Source organism: Anabrus simplex, chromosome 2, assembly GCF_040414725.1.
Source record: "Anabrus simplex isolate iqAnaSimp1 chromosome 2, ASM4041472v1, whole genome shotgun sequence".
Classification (NCBI taxonomy): Eukaryota; Metazoa; Arthropoda; class Insecta; order Orthoptera; family Tettigoniidae; genus Anabrus; species Anabrus simplex.
This window is the reverse complement of record NC_090266.1, coordinates 205,592,591-205,611,355: the sequence shown is the minus strand read 5'-3', so window position 1 is coordinate 205,611,355 and position 18,765 is coordinate 205,592,591.

Sequence of the window (18,765 nt, the reverse complement as noted above, 5' to 3'; positions counted from 1 at the left end):
TTGCTGCGTGCATCCTGCTTGTGGAGCACACACTTGTACAATTTCCCAGGTTTTCCCTTTGACTGTTATTTTGGCTTTTATCAACCTGTCACTTATCCCTTTTACTGGTACTTCCTCTTTCAATACATTTCTTACTAACACTCCTACTCCATTTCGCTTTCCCTCATCATTTCCTATCCAGTACAACAAAAAAACCATTCCGCAGCTCTCTCCTACCCTCCCCCCTCCATTTAGAGGTATAGTCCATAAAACACATCATATTAACATAGAACTCATGCTGTCATTAGTCTTCACAAAACTGTACTTGTTCAAATACTCCATCGAAATGTGAGTTGGAAACTGGCGACACATGCACATACTTATTGGATGTTCCAAATATTGCCTGATAACCTTAGATTTCAGGATTGGAGTGAACACTAGGTTATGGAGAGAATGATCCTTCACAGAGTAAACAGTACCCTTAGTTAGGGCATAGTAAATTGTATAGTACCAATGCAAGTCATCATCTCTCTAAATCTCTGTGTGATAATCCAAAATGTATAATATGTTTTTCCAATGTCATATAATTTTAATGTGTCCTTTGTCCTCATATTTATAACTTGATAAAAGCTATTCCCACAATTAAGAAGCCAATAGCCCTACCACATCCCACTACACTTGAAACCTCTCCTCACCAACTCTCTCACCTTCTCTGCACATTTCTTTCTCTGATACAAATCTCCTGGTCTGAGAGATGGTGTCACCACATAGGAGGAATGAAAACATTTAGTAGTAGTAGTAGTCAAATTGAAATAAGCCGCACACTTATGGAAAACGAAGTTCCACGAACATGTAATAAATGTAAATTTTTGCTCACAATTTACAAGTCTGCAGTTGAGTTCCCAGATGTTCAGGAAAAAGTAGAGATAAGAAATAGTGGACAACACCCTCCAACCACACTGAGGTCAAAGGTGGCCTGATTTGCTGGGTGATGTCTTGGGCTTATATATTAATGTGCACAGAAGTTACTGGCATACAGCTGGATCTTTACGAAGGTCGAAGAGTCAGGTGACATCTGAGGTGACATAGCCTATGGACAGGAACCTGGAGAGGCGTTCACTCTGTCCTTGAACTTGATGAACACTGGTAGAACCAGTGAGTGACTTGATTGTGGCCAGATGTAGTGATGAAAGTTTGAGAGGTAATGTTCGCAATCGTTATATATTCCCCTGAACCAGTGAAAATATGAAGAATTTACAATGATAAGCTGAAGAAAACAGAGTAGGCAGAGTGCAGACGATGAAGGATAAGAATGATGTAGACATCAACCGATGAAAGTTGCCTTCTCAAAGAGGATGAGGGTCATTCAACGACTGGATCCAGAAGTGGTGGTGGAACACTAGAGTAGAACACAAAGTAAACTAGCCAAGAAATTGTTGCTAAGGAAACTGATATCATGTACAACACAAAAATGGGACAGTAAGGGCAAAAATAGAGGTATGAAGGAAGAATGGGCTGACCCAATATACGGAAGGGTTGAAATACAATAGAGCCTGTAGTGCTTTGCAATCAATTTTTACAATAAAAGTTATTATTTTAAAAGAGATTATTATATGATGTAGGAATATTATTGCCCTATATATATTTGGGTATGTAAATTACCCTCTTTTTTTGTTGATATTCAGTGAACGAAAGTGTTTGTGGCCCTACGAATGGGTGATAAATCATCGCAAAATGGTCGGACTATGACAGGGGGGATAATGGGGGGTGACAAATAATAATAATAATGTTATTTGCTTTACGTCCCACTAACTACTTTTACAGGATTTGGAGATGCCGAGGTGCCAGAATTTAATCTTGCAAGAGTTCTTTTACGTGCCAGTAAATCTACCGACACGAGGCTGACTTATTTGAGCACCTTCAAATACCACCGGACTGAGCCAGGTTCGAACCTGCCAAGTTGGGGTCAGCACCTCAACCGTCTGAGCCACTCAGCCTGGCAGGGGGTGACAAACTGCACTATCAATAGTTACTTATATTCATTAGAAAGTGCTTGAAGTGATGACCTGCTTAGTTCATACATAGCTGGGCACACCGCTGAAAGATTATTCTAGTGCTCTACAGCATAGCCAATGTTGTTAATCTGCAAAGTTTCAAAGATGAGTTGTCTAGGGTATTTGGGATTTTCTGGCTTCTAAGTGTAAATTGATTCTTTGAAACCTTGTTGGCCAATAGGGAGGCTCTTCTCTTTCTACCAATTTTTCTGGATATGACTCATTCAGATGGTTATGAATGGCTAACATCAAATCAAATCAAATCAAATCAAAATCTCTTTATTTGCAAATGAGGTGTCTACCTCGGTGGCAAATAGTACACTAAAATACATTATTGTCAAGCACTAAATATTAAATTAACAAGAGAAGAAAATTTTTCTATAATACAATATTATACAATTTACGCTAACAATGTTTTCTATTAAACACACAGCTCATCCTTAATAAATTTATATTGTTTACAAAATTCTACTTATAATATCTCCTGTACTACTTACAAATATAGTCAACTGATATACAGTATGTGGAATTACTTCCAATGATACTATACAACTGGTATAAGATTAATATTTACACTGCATTTATTTACTTATTTACTTTTTTTTTACCATTCTGGAACCTAAGTAGCATAACGACCTGCAGCGTCTTAACCAGAGCCCCTTTTGCCACCACTTTTCAGAGTTCCTGAAGGGCCTTCACAGCTACCGTAGCGGTCCCAGGGCCCTCGAAGTCCCCACTGTACTTCACCCCTACAGGCAGTCACCTACTTTGGCTGTCCAAACTCCTTAGACCAGGGGATGGAATTAATTTATTCACACACATTTTTTTTTTTTTTTACAATAACCTGCACTGGTTGAATGCCCTCTAACACTTCATATATTTTCGCTGTTGCTATTTATTCTCTTCTTGAATATCTGTACAGACTTTGGAAATGGATCAAACACTACCCCTGGTAAACTGTTCCACTCCTTCACACCCTTCCCAATAAATGGAAATTTACCCCAATCGCTTCTGCTAAAATTCCTTCTAATTTTATATTTGTGGTCAGTCCTGCCGATATAATTATTTTCCAACTGAAGCCTCTCACGGATATCTCCCCATGCTTCTTCTCTTATATAGGCTCTATATAATCCTATCTATAAGTCTAGTTTCTTCCTTCACTTACTTAAAGTTTCCCACCCAAGTTCCTTTAACATTTCTGATACACTACTCTTTCTCCTGAAATCCCCTGTTACAAATCTTCCTGCTATCCTCTGCACACTATCTATTTCTTTTATTAGGTATTCTTGGTGAGGATCCCAAACACTGTTTGCATATTCCAATAATGGACGAACCATACTCAGGTAACTTTTTTCTTTTAATTCTTTGTTGCATCCTTTAAGTAGTCTCATTATGACATGTAACGATCTGTATGCTTTCCCAACAATGTCATCAACATGACCCTTCCAGTGCAAATTACTTTCAAATCTCACACCTATGTATTTGCACTTGCCATCTTTTGGGATAACTACCTCATCCAAAGTATATTCAAATTCATTTTTAAAGCTCCTGTTTGTAAAAGTTGTAACAGTTGATTTGCCTCCATTGACCTTCATATTATTTTCTTCAACCCATTGTTGGATACTTTCAAGGTCCCTTTGCAATTCTGAACAATCCTCAATGTTGTTTATTTCCCTATAAACAATTATGTCATCTGCATACAATCTTATTTTTGATGTTATATTGTTCCCTAAATCATTTGCGTATATTAAGAAAAGTAACGGACCGATTATACTACCCTGTGCAATTCCCTTCCAAACTTTCTCTTCGTGAGATACATTATTTCCTACTTTGACTTTCTGAACCCTTGAATTTAGAAATGTATTTATCCAACATGTAACCCTTACATCCAATCCTATTCCCTCCAATTTCTTTAATAATATTCCATGTTCCACTCTATCAAAGGCTTTGGAAAGATCTATGGCTATGCAATCTAACTGACCTCCTGAATCCAATTGATCTGATATGTCCTACTGAAATCCCACCAGTTGTGCCTCACAAGAAAATTTCTTTCTAAATCCATACTGGCTCCTCATGAACCAATTTTTATCATGACATATCCCTCTGATGTACTTCGATATTAAACTCTCCAGTATTTTACAAACTATACTGGTCAGGCTGATTGGTCTGTAGTTCTCTGGTTTCCTTTTATCACCCATTCCTTTATAAATTGGTATTATTATAGATTCCTTCCATTCCTTTGGTATTACACTATTATTTATGACATAGTCAAAGAGAAATTTTTAAATAAGGCACTATGTACCACCCCATTGTCTTTAATACCTCCCCAGTAATTTGATCACTTCCTGTTGCTTTTCCTTGCTGAAGCAGTTGGATTTCTCTGAAAATATCTTCATTTGTGAATGAGAAGCTTCTTGTTTCCCTCTGTGTCCCTCCCTCTCTATCTTCTGTTTCGGTTTCCAACTCTTGACAATCATCTACTGAATCTCTGAATTCCCTACTAAATAGGTTTGCTTTCTCAGTATCTGTTAAATAGTGTTCACCCCCTTCTCCCACCATTGTAGGAATTTTGATTCCTGTTCCTTTTTGATTCCTGATATATGAATACAGCTTTTTCCATTTCCCTTTGTGGTCATTACCCTCTTGAAGTATGCCTTTCATATAATTCTCTTTGGCTTCCTTTTTCACTCTATACAGTTCCCTCATTAGCTGTTTTCTAGTTTCTCTACTCTCCCTACCCTCTTTGATTTTCCTGTTTACTATTCTACATCTTCTTTTTAATTTTCTTATTTCCTTTGTATAATAAACAGGGTCTGAGGTCATTTTACCCTTCTTAACAGGTACAAATCTCTTCTCCATGGAGCTCCATCCATTTGAATCCAAATCATCATATGTTCTTCAAGTGGCACATCCTCCAGTAGAGGTGGGAGTTTATGGCATGGAATTTGCATTTTGTGATCACTTGTTAAATGATGCTCATGGAAATATGGTACAATTAAGGCAATAACGTAAGATTCCACAAAATACATATACTCCCTATAGAACTTAATAGGCTGCCTATTGCACCCAGTAGGTACTGTCAACAATCCTATAGTGAATATTGTGGCAGTAAGTAGTTTCATTATTTTGGAAATACGCTTCACCCGAGAACATGTGTTTTGACAGGAATGCTGCATTATGTTCCAGATTTCTTAATGGCCACTGACTGAAATGTATTTGATCTTCAATATCCCTGTTGTAGAGCTCTAGTTCACCTGCAGATGATAGGTGTGATATTTGTATACTTGCTATATTCATGATGTACGGAACCTTGTCTAATGTTCACATGTTGTGAAATTGCATGTGTTCTCATGTGTGGGTTGTTGCAGGCTGAGCCCAAAATATCTTACTCATTCTTACCAGATGTTGTGATCTTCTCTCACACAGTTGGCATCATCTGAACTAAGTTACCACTGTTGTTATTAAATGTCTTTCACCACTGCAGAATCCACCTTCGTAACATAATGGTTAGCACTATTAGCTGCCGTCCTTGGAGGCATGAGTTCGATTGCCATCACTGCCAGAGATTTAAGAATGGCAAGAGGGCTGGTGTGCGGTACATGAAGCTCACCTCCATTGGGGCTGTGCCTGAAAAGAGCTGTATCACCTCAGGATGAAGACAAGTGTTTACTTTGTCTGGCTCCATGGTTAAATGGTTAGAGTGCTGGCCTTTGGTTCAGGGCATCCGGGGTCTGATTCGTAGCTGGTTCTGGGATTTTAATGTTCATCAGTTAATTACAGGTGGCTTGGGGGCTGCTTGTGTTAATGTCTTCAGCATAATAATTCATCATAGGTAGGGCCTCATCCCCACAGATGCTTAAGTCACCCATACGGTGTCAACTAAAAAGAGCTGCACCTGAAATTTTTGGGTAGGCACAAATTATAAAAAATAATTTTAAAATGCAGAAAGTGTTTGCAGTCAGATGTTGCCTGTTCAGATACCCTTCCTGAAACAGACATAGTGCCTGCAACGAATTATCTCTTGAAACGACTTCTTTCCGACCATAGTCCTATAGCAGTGTAGCGTGTGCAGCACTTAAGAGCAATCACAGCAGTGATTTACTGATTGCGTGCAGCACACACGGGCCTGTGTTTAAGCACTTAAGTTTTCAGTCCAAGTAAACATGTTTGTATGATGTAGCATTCGGACTACCATTAATACGTTCTTTATATTGTAGGCTACCGTCCGACTGCATACGATACGCCACAGCTGTCAGTAACACTTGTATTAAGAATATCTTAGAGTTCATTACTCCTCCAGTTCACTGTTTTTTTATGCTCTCCACATCACTGTATCATAGTTTTAGGAGTTAATCTTACGTTTTGCTATGCCTGGTCAACAGGTACAACATCTTAATCTAGTTATTTGGTAGACTGACGTACAAAAAATGATTGAAGGTATGTCATATTTTTCGAATGGTCTGTAGTCGCATGGCAGGAATGCAATAGTGTTCAGAATTGTTTGCAGAACATGTATAGAGTGTATTAGTACCGTATGTTATGGTATCAGCAGTAACTCATTCGATGTGGCCCCTATGCAAGAGTCACCTATTGCTGCCTGGTGCTTTTGCCCAAAAGCAGCTCTTGAGCAGGCCTATTCTAAACCCATATTACATAGACTTCATTGTTTTCCTATTTTAATGAGGGTGAACAATGGGTTATTATGTAGATTTACCACCTCCCCATTGGAATGATCATCACCTCCATGAACTCATTCAACAAATAAGCTGGATAATACTGAATGTAAACAACAATGCTTAGCATGTAGTTCAGGATGATATATTGTTAATATTTGAAGAGAAGGTTTGTGCCAAGAAGTGTATGGTTCAGGCACTGTGGGACACCAATTTTAGAAGGCTTCTGATATGGTGATGGGCATCTGTTCCACATTTTGTCAACAAATCTTGACTAACTCAACCAGAGCATAATAATTTGCATTAGGATATCAGAAATAGGTTCAAAATTTTGACCTCAAACTTGATTACAGAATCCACATCATTTATGCAGAGATTGGTGTACATAGTGAAATATCGTTATTGTTTGTGGTACTATCAAGGCTATGGTTTATGAGATTCCTGTATCATCAAAGGGGGACCTTATCACAAGAATCCATGCAACGATTGAAATACTGAACAAACCACTTGAACCAGTCCCTGCACCGATGATGAATGCTCTGTAATCAAGTTGGAACTTGATGGGGATGGTTAATGCAAAATGTGATTCCATTATTACCTTGATGGAGGTCTCTTGAATATTGTGGGACGTACGTCAATCACCATACCTGAAGCGTTGCTGATCTTTGATGCCCTACAGAGCCCAAATCATATATTTCCATTGGTGTGGCCCCTTCTTGGGAAATGATTAGTTTGACTTCCGACATAACCTGTTATGCGTTATCGCTTTCATCCTAAAAGAGGCATACCCTATATGATTTTAGTAAGGTACTTGAAGCGGGATAAAAGAGAGTAGTGGGATGGTTTAATATTTTTCTCAGCTGAGCCATAATATTCAGTCAGTCTCTCTGTTTATTATACTGAATTACAACATTAACAAAATACTTGTGTCTTAATATACGTACCTTTAAACTGTTATCCAGGTACTTTCCATGTCATAGATGTGAAATCTATCTTGGTGTGCTGGACAGCATTAATAATCTGCTTGACGGCAATCATTTTTGATCATTCCTTCACATATTATTCAGAATCAAAACCACTGAGTGTAGCTCGCTCCAATGGTCCATTCATAAAAGCAGTTGCTTTTTTTGAAGTAGTGAATATTTAAGAGATGAAATAATAATGTTCATTGTACTAAATAACCGCCCCATTCTGCAACTGATATAATAATGTTTGCAGGTACTGAGCATGACTTTATGTAATCAGATAATCATAACTTCTTTAACAAATATTATATTCATGGAATCCATGAACTGAAGTTGTACTGCACATGTTGAAAATGCTAACTAATTTCTGAATTTATTTATCACAAAAGACAGATTTTGATATTTATCCATAATAATAAAGGTGTTAAGTAATTTAGAGGTATTTTGATCTGTTCTTCAGCATTTCACCACCCTCAATAGACACATGAGAAGTTGTAGTGTTTAACTTAGAATTATTTTGTATTTCTAGTTGGTTTTTTGGGGCCTCATGTGGATAACTTCTGGTTATTTTCCCTGTATCAAAAGCAACTACTGGTATATTTATCAGGTTTTGAAACATTTTTGCATAAGCATGAAATCATTTTCTTTATTTTTACCTGTACTGCTGAGCATTCACAATATAAAAGGAAAGTCAGTGTAAGTTTGAAACAAACTAATTATATAAAAATTTCTAGGATTGTGTTATCTTGATTAAAATGTATCAACTAATATGCTTTTTATGAAAGTACTTAAAAGTGATTTCTAAGATCAGTAATTAATTAATTCTTTCATCCTTGTAGATCCTGGAAAGCGCATGGTGGCTTTGTACAAGGAAAATTATGAGTTGGTGTTGCAGCATGGTGATACTTTTGAGTCGTCGCCATAAGACCTATCTGTGTCGGTGCGACGTAAAGCCCCTAGAAAAAAAAAAAAAAAAAGATACTTTTGACCCCCTCCTCCAAGGGATAGACATATATGGAGCAGTGTATATCCAACAGGAAGCATATAAACATGCCATTCCATTCCCACAAAAAAGTCAGAGAAGTAAGTATCATTATATCTTCAAAATTTGCAGCATTCCTCTAGTATTGATAGCTAACTTTTATATTTATCCTGATGACCGAGCAGATGCTCTTAGGAACGTATTATAGGCGTTTTCCTACAGCAAGTAGACTTGTAATGGAGGACAGGAATGCAGATAGGTCTCCCTCAATCAATGTACAGAGTATGTAGTAAGCAAATGGGAGGCAAAAGAAGGGGATAATTTGTGGAAGATAGGTGGGCTAATTTAAGGGGAAGGAAAATGAAGGCTAAGAGATTTCTTCACGGAGCAGGCCCAGGAGGGGTATCGGTGAGGATTCTGTATGAATTCTTGCAGGAAGATCAGCATAGGGAATATGGCAATCAGGTAAGTGTTACAGAAGAGGGGTGGGGGAAAGAGGAAAGGGTATGGTAGGAAAGGAAAACATAGAGTAGAGGATAGGAAGAGGGAGTTGGAACAGCTTAATGAGAGAGAGAGAAGAGAGGAGGTTCTCTAGGCATTAGGGAAGTTAAAGGAGACAAGAAAAGAGGGAACCTAACGAAGTGTGTGGGGTTGAAGCTCTGGTCATGGATGGCTCAGGTGTTATTCATGTGGGAAAAATGTGTTTAGGAAAGGGTAGCATGTTATGGTGTTATTAAGGAATTAGTTTAAGGCAGATGTTGAGGAAAATAGGAAGGAATTAGGAGGAAAAGGAAAGGTGGTATTTTACAAGTTAATACCAAAAACATAAGGCAAGAAGGAATAGGTACTCTCCCTTTTCTATGGAATCAGTTGGTAGACATGAGGTGTCCAGGTGTGGAACATTTGTGTGTACAGAAAAAAAATTCTTAGGGCATTTACCAGGATCATTATTAGGCATTAGAGCATAAGAGGATCACATCAGTTTGGAGTTAGATTCCACATAAATTCCATGAATAATGCTGGTTGCTTTATGTCGCACCGACACAGATAGGTCTTATGGCGACGATGGGACAGGGAAGGGCTGGGAGTGGGAAGGAATCGGCCGTGGCCTTAATTAAGGTACAGCCCAAGCATTTGCCCGGTGTGAAAATGGGAAACCACGGAAAACCATCTTCAGGGCTGCCGACGGTGGGGTTCGAACCTACTATCTCCCGAATAATGGATACTCCATGAATAATGCATTTACTTCCTTTACAGGATTTCTTAACTGTATAAGAGCACGTTAACGAAATTAAATCTTATAATTATCTTGGTAGAATTATTCCTATAGTTGAAATCACACTGTCTATTGCCTACATTTCTTCTGTCATATATTATTTAAGTTTTCCCTATCATTTATGTACAACATTATATGAGTAACTTCTCATATATTAATATCATCGTGAATTATATTAATAGGATTTACAAATTTTTATATAGCCTGTAAATTTGAGTATTCAGTGTAATTAATTAATCAATTCATTATTATGGGCTATACCCTCAATTTATTTTATACTTCATGATATTCACGTCGTTGTCCGACTCGTTGGCTGAATGGCCAGCGTACTGGCCTTCGGTTCTGAGGATCCCAGGTTCGATTCCGGGCCGGGTCGGGGATTTTAACCTTCATTGGTTAATTCCAATGGCCCGGGGGCTGGGTGTTTGTGCTGTCCCCAACATCCCTGCAACTCACACACCACACACAACAATATCCTCCACCACAATAACACGCAGTTACCTACACATGGCAGATGCCACCCACCCTCGTCGGAGGGTCTGCCATAAGAGGGCTGCACTCGGCTAGAAATAGCCACATGAAATTTTAAAAAATCACGTCGTTATTTCAATATTCACTTATTTTTATGTTTCTTAATTATTATCACCTAATTTAATAATTGGCCTGTTTTAGAGTTAATTTTTTATTATTCCCTCTAATTTAATTTGATTGATTTTTACTCTTAATGCAATGAATTTTTCTCCATTTAAATTATCCTCCCCATTAAATGTTATACTCGCTTCTCATTCCCTTCAAGACTCTGTTATTCTCATTACAATTTTATATCAAATTACACGAGCTTCCTAGCAATCTCTTATTTTAGATAACACATTTTTTTATCAATTAACTCATCTTTACATTTACTTACTTTAATTGGCTTTTTTTTGCTATGGGCTTTACGTCGCACCGACACAGATAGGTCTTATGGCGACGATGGGATAAGAAAGGCCTAGGAGTTGGAAGGAAGCGGCCGTGGCCTTAATTAAGGTACAGCCCCAGCATTTGCCTGGTGTGAAAATGGGAAACCACGGAAAACCATTTTCAGGGCTGCCGATAGTGGGATTCGAACCTACTATCTCCCGGATGCAAGCTCACAGCCGCGCGCCTCTACGCGCACGGCCAACTCGCCCGATAAATAATTGGCTTTTCTTTAGACTATATTGCTATATGATCTTCAAAATGTGTCAAATGCCAACCCTTTTAAAATCTATTACTTTAGCAATGAACTATTCTTCATTGGAATCCAAACAAAACTTCTTTCTCTCACAGATATTCCTACATTCAAGGAAATGTGAAATCTTCCGTCATGGAAGAACATAAGAAGTTCCATCATCAGAAAAATGTCCGACTCGTTGGCTGAACGGCCAGCGTACTGGCCTTCGGTTCAGAGGGTCCCGGGTTCGATTCCCGGCCGGGTCGGGGATTTTAACCTTAATTGGTTAATTCCAATGGCACGGGGGCTGGGTGTACGTGCTGTCTTCATCATAATTTCATCCTCATCACGACGCGCAGGTCACCTACGGGTGTCGAATAGAAAGACCTGCACCTGGCGAGCCGAACTTGTCTTCGGACACTCCCGGCACTAAAAGCCATACGCCATTTCCATTTCATCAGAAAAATAATGAACACATGGCAAATTTTACAACAGATTATGTGAAAATCTGCACACGAATATCCTACAAACACACACATGCAAATACGTGTCCGTTAATGGTATATTTACGAGATTACTAATTTTCCTGATTTTTATTTGTTATTACTACATGTTCAAAATAGCATATATGATGGTGACTGTACGTTGAACTTCATTTCGACATAAGCATCTAGGGACTGGATTCTTGAATATCACTTGTTAGAACTAGTCTTTGATTCTCATATATACCGAGCTCGATAGCTGCAGTCGCTTAATTGTGGCCAGTATCCAGTATTCGGGAGATAGTAGGTTCGAACCCCACTGTCGGCAGCCCTGAAAATGGTTTTCCGTGGTTTCCCATTTTCTCACTAGGCAAATGCTGGGGCTGTACCTTAGTTAAGGCCACGGCTGCTTCCTTCCCACTCCTAGCCCTTCCCTGTCCCATCGTCGCCATAAGACCTATCTGTGTCGGTGCGACGTAAAGCAACTAAAAAAAAAATAAAAAAATAAAAAAAAAGAGATTCACAAATATCATGACACTGAGATTTCGTTAAAAGAAACTATCTCCTAACATGTACTATCATATAATTCCTCGAGATTAACTGCCTTTAATATATATTCTTGCTGAGCAACATACAGAATTATATTATTATCATTTTAACTTGCTAACGTTTTCTCGCAATGGCAATGTGTGCTCACATAATCTCATTCAAATCAACACTATTAAGATCCTAATTCAAAAAAAGAACTCTCCCATACCGTATTCTACAGGAACTGAGCACTTTCCTCTTCTTAAAAAAATGTCATCAACAAATAAATTCATTTACCTGCTCAACAACATTTTTAATGTTGAAGGTGCTCGATATCCATATAAAAAACTATCGGCTTTATTTTCAAATTCATTACTTTTATTTCGCAAACGTCTATGGGTTATAATGATGACTAGTTTAATTATAAATAATAATTAATAGAAAATTTTCATAGAAGAATCTCATCAATGTCACATGAAAGTAATCATGACCATACTTGAAATCTATTTGAGTGAAACAATATAGTTAATTGCCAATTACAGAAATTATATTTACATTATTATTTCTATCCAAGAATATAATTTGTATTTGTCATTTTAGATGATCGCTACATTCATTCCTTCCTCTAACAAGAGCTACACAGGCACACTATCATCTACCGTCCAAAAACATTGCCGTTGTGAGCAAATGTTAGCTAGTTAAAATAATAATATCACCTGTATGTTGCTAAGCAAGAATATATATTAAAGGTAGTTAATATCGAGGAATTATATGACAGTAAATATTGGGAGATAGTTTCTTCTAATGAGAGAATGGCTAAGGAGTGTAAGTGTGGGAACTGTGGGTGTGGCCAGGCATTAAGGAGTATGAGGGAGGCATTGGAGTGTTTGAGGAAGATAACCGGAATCTCTCAGAGGATAGGAAGGAAAGTAGGCCTCCCTCAAACAATGTACAGGATACAGTAGGTATAAAATAGGGATGGGAAGAAAATTGGGCAATTGTAGAAGACAGGTGGTCTAATGTTTTAAGGGGAAGGAGATTGCAGGCTGAGGGCTCCATTCAGGATCAGAATTCAGGACAGGTGTCTGTGAGAAATTGGTACGAGTTACTGAAGGTAGAACAACCGAGGGAGGATGAGGAGCAGGGAACTGCTGCTGAGAAGTGTGGAAGTAGGAGAAAGAGTTGAAAGGGAAATCTGGGGTAGTGGATAGGAAAAGTCAGGAGGAACAGGGTCATGGGATGCAGAAAAGGGAGTAGAAATAGCTTCTGCAGCTGTCAGGAAAGACAGGACTGACCAGGAGGGGAGGGGATCAAATGAGGTGGGTAGGGTTGAGCCTCTTGTCATGGGGGATTCCATAGTTAGACATGTGGGGAAAGTGTGTGTAGGAAAGGGAACCAGGGTAGAGTGTTATCCAGGAATTAGGTTAAGGCAGATTTCGAGGAAAGTAGAGGAGAAGGAGGAGGGAAAGGAGAAGGTGGTAATGTTTCTTTTTTTTTTTTTTTTTTTTTTTTTTTTTTTTTGCTAGTTGTTTTACGTCGCACCGACACAGATAGGTCTTACGGCGACGATGGGACAGGAAAGCGCTAGGAGTGGGAAGGAAGCGGCCGTGGCCTTAATTAAGGTACAGCCCCAGCATTTGCCTGGTGTGAAAATGGGAAACCACGGAAAACCATTTTCAGGGCTGCCGACAGTGGGGTTCGAACCTACTATCTCCCGAATACTGGATACTGGCCGCACTTAAGCGACTGCAGCTATCGAGCTCGGTGGTAATGTTTCATGTTGGTACTAACAATGTAAGACAAGCACAGGTATAAGTACCAACATAGTTGGGGATGTGTGGGATCTGGTAAATGCAGCACGGGTGGAGTTTAAGGAAGTGGAAATTGTTATCAGTGGAATACTGTGTAGGAGGGAGACTGACTGGAAGGTGATTGGGGATTTAAATGAGACTATGGAGTGGGTATGCGAGAAACTGGGACTGAGGTTTCTAGATCCTAATGGGTGTGTAGGAGATAGGGATCTGTGCTCAGATGGCCTTCACTTAAACCACAGTGGTACATATAAGTTAGGAAATTTGTTTAGAAGTGTTATAGGGAGGTACATTCAGGAAAATTGAGTGGCCTGGGGAGCGGTGATAAGGGAACAGGGAATTGGAAATCAAGTAAGGATGACATAAAAATGTTTGTGCTCAACTGTAGAAGTAATGTAAAGAAAGGATTAGAATTAAGTAATTTATTAGATATATACTTACCGGAGATTGTTAAAGGAGTTGAATCATGGCTGAGGAATGATATCATGGATGGAGAAATTTTCTCACGGAAGTGGAGTGTGTATCGTAGAGATAGGCTAAGAATGGTAGGATGGGGAGTATTCATTCTGGTGAAAGAAGAATTTTTAAGCTACAAAAATGTTAAAGATGACAAACATGAACTTCTATGTGTAAGGCTGATCTCTAAAGATAATAGGCAACTTGATGTCTTTGGAGTGTACAGACCGCGAAAGGGTAGCACAGATGCTGATTCACAATGTTCCAGACACACTTAAATATTCATAATCCCTTCCACTGACTCATGTCAATCAATCAATCAATCAATCAATCAATCAATCAATCAATCAATCAATCAATCAATCAATCAATCAATCAATCAATCAATCAATCAATCAATCAATCAATCAATCAATCAATCCTGATCTGCATTTAGCGCAGTCGCCCAGTTGGCAGATTCCCTATCTGTTGTTTTCCTAGACTTTCCTTAAATGATTGCAAAGAAATTGGAAATTTATTGAACATTTCCCTTGCTAAGTTATTCCAGTTCCTAACTCCCCTTAATATAAACGAATATTTGACACAATTCTTGAATTCTAACTTTATCGTCATATTGTAATCTTTCCTTCTTTTAAAGACACCACTCAAACTTATTCGTCTACTAATGTCATTCAACGCCATCTCTCCACTGACAGCTCGGAACATACCACATAGTCGAGCAGCTCGTCTCCTTTCTCCCAGGTCTTCCCAACCCAAACTTTGCAACATCTTTGTAACGCTACTCTTTGTAACGCTAGCTACTTTCCTTGGATTTTTCCAGTTCTTGAATTAAGTAATCCTGGTGAGGGTCCCATACACTGGAACCATATTCTAGTTGGGGTCTTACCAGAGACTTATATACCCTCTCCGTTATATCCTTACTACAACTCCTAAATACCCTCATAACCATGTGCAGATATCTGTACCCTTTATTAACAGTAATAAATATGTGATTACCCCAATGAAGGTACTTACAGTGATGCCCATAAAGAACCTTCATCCCATTAACGAAGTAATTAAAACTGAGAGGACTTTTCCTATTTGTGAAACTCACAATGTGACTTTTAACCCCGTTTATCATCGTCCGTAACTGTCCCATACGCGTTTGACAAAATATCACTTAAATGTTATTAACTTTGAATAATACTGTTCACAGTAGTTTTCGCTCCTAAATTTGAGATGATTTACACGCTTGTTTTTTTAGTTCACTTCATTTGCAATAATGTACCCTTACAAACTGACCAACCGAATTGTTCAATGACGATCCAGCAAAATAAGACGTGTTGACTCCTGTCGATCCAGCGAACAATACGACGTTGTATTGTGGTGCAGAAATATTTTTTTTTTCAATTTTCCCCCGAGTTGCTACCCTTTGGTCTGGTTGCATGAAGCTTGGGGACACACCGCTGACAAGTTATATCCTTGCGTGGCAACTGCGTGGATAATTTACCTGGATCATTAACATGCCTATGCAAAATATGTCCTACAATTCTTGCAAACAACTGTATTGAGCATTGATTTATAACTGAAATTTTTCCCCCTGAATTTTGGGCTTAGCGTCGGTAGGTTTTGGCCTTTGGCGGATGAATTTCCTGTCAGCCGTCTTCTCGAAGACCCTGGAGTAGTGCGTAATAGTGATTTAACACTATGCGTACTTATTTATTGGACTTGCATAAGTAACGCAGCACTGTACTCGAGAAATTTAGCCTATTTAGACTATCCAGCATGGACTACTACTCTTCTCTAACATTTGACGATTATGCAGAATAGTTTTATTTTTGCCAGGTTACTGCCGATAAAAATGAACAGCGCTACATTCTCATTGGTCGCCCTTGGATGATATAAATATTTCAAGGGAAGTCAGGCTTTCTCTGTCCCTCTCTTCTTTTATAGTTTCTTTGTCTAACTTTCTCCGTTTTAAAACTATCCTCGTGAACATTTGGTTGCAGCTGGCTGATGACGAAGCACTCAGAGAAGCACATTCACCCCGCTTATATCTTTAGAGCAGCAAACAAATCAGGTTACTCCTGCGAGTGTATAAAATTCTGTTTCCCGACGACAAAGACCAAGCCCTTTTTTTTTACTTATATTTAAGGCTTCATTCGCTTATGAAATATGTAAATTTATAATGTTGGCATCCGGCTTAGGGGACGGGTGCACTATAGAGATACTGAAGTGATAGGTGGTATAAGTGGTCCGGTGGTTTTTGAAGGTGATCAGATACGTCAGATACGTTGGTAGATTTACTGGCACGTAAAATAACTCATGGGGGACTAAATTCCGACACCTTGGCGTCTCCGAAATCCGTAAAAGAATTTAGTGGGACGTAAAGCCAATAACATCATCTAGATGGCACATATCCTGTGTCATGCATCTTACAGACTAAATGTAATAAAGCCGCCATGGTGGCTTCCCCTAAGGCAGTCAGTGATTCTGAGGGTACATCATCAAATCCAGGCGCCTGGTTAATATTATGGTCTATCAAAGCTCTATCGAATTCGGACCTAAAAATTGTGTCTCCCATTTCATCAGTTCCAACAGCCTCTTCTGGTTCTGGTTCGTCTACTTATTTTCTTTGATACAATTGTTGAATATGTTTCTGTCATCTAACTGCATTGTTTTCCTTCCCTTGTGTTTCATCTGAACTCTTTTTATTTATACTCTTAGGTTTCCTTTCGTGAAAGGTCCCCTTGATTTTCCTGTATGAAAATCTATCTTTTCAACAACCATACAACCACACATCCTCATTTGCACCCTGACATGGTGAATATACTGTGACAATTCTCGTCCTAATTCCTCCAACTGCCAAATCTACACACACCATTCACTCGTTTACGTGCCTAACAGAAAGTATGTTGCGTGCAATAGTATTCCTGATAAACAGTCCTACCCCATACTCTGCCCTTGAGAAGTCATTAAATTCAGAAGGACAAATTTATGCAGTTTTCTTTGTGTATGATCAGTAAGATATCGCAATTAGATCTGCATTATATTAAAATACTGTTCAGTTGGGACAATGTAGCCATTACTAGTTGTACTAATTAGAGGGTGAAGACACTTGTAGCTACGGAAGGTAACGGGACAGCAGCAGGCCTGGACGTATCCGTTCTATTTCCGAGACCAGGTGAATGACATTTTGATCCCCAGTACAAACAAGCAGGGAAACGAGCTAATTGCAGACTTTGGAAGGGACACGGCAAGAGGAGCATTTCTGTTTCTGACAATGGAAGCCAAACTCTATGTGTGTTAATTCCATTTATGTTGTGTAAATTGTATTTTAATATAAGCTTCAAGAGTGCGTGTGTTTCAATCTATCTGCGAGTGCAATATAATCAAAATGGATCCAAGCCGTGTGCGCGTAATGTTGTGTAATTTCATCACTATATGCAGGATGGATTAAATCAATGTGAAGCGGGGCTAAGAGGATGCAGCCCACCTTCAGCACAAGGTAAAATAGCATGTTGTATTTATATCTTATGTAATTAATAATGACGTGAATAACTCGTGGTCCGGTTAGGTTAGTGATTTCATGTATATTTTTGTATAGGTAAATTCACGTACCTGAGATAGAGTAGAGTTGCGTTTAATGTATTTTTATAGCGTAGTCAGAAATCGTGACCAGGGCAGTAGCATCTAACGATCGGGATGTTTGATGCCCGGGGCTCGATAATAATAATCATATTTGGAGTTTCATTTAGTCATGTTTGAGACGTTCATTGATATGAGTATATTGTTGGTGATTAATAGGATATTTACGATGACTTTTCGGATTATGTTATGTCCAGGTTTATTGTAGATACATTCCGAGGCCTATAATATAAATATAGTAATAATAATAATAATAATAATAATAATAATAATAATAATAGTAATAATAACTATTTGTTATTTTGAGGTGATGTCAAGTCATTTAATTTCAGCTGAGGTGGTTTTATTCAGAAATCCGTTATGTATCATGGATGTTTTATGGTATTGTATTAAAATTTTTAGCCAAGTTGTGATCACAGTCAGACGACGAGTTTTTGGATTTTTCTTGTCGTATTGGTGCATGATTTGAATGCACGATTTTCTTTTGGGTGCATAGTTTAAAGTTTGATAGTAGAATGTTGGCAGGCGATCATGTTTCTATATTCAGTTTAAAGTGAGGAATCGTTGCTGACCAGCTGTGGTTTTGATTGTTGAAATATATGGCGATTAATGGAATGGGAATGAAAGTTCGAAGTATGAAAACAAATATGCAATAATATCCCTGATGGTAATAATTATGAGATGGAAAATAGAGTCTGTGAGGACCATGTCGTGCATATCCAGTGAATGTCGTATTGTGC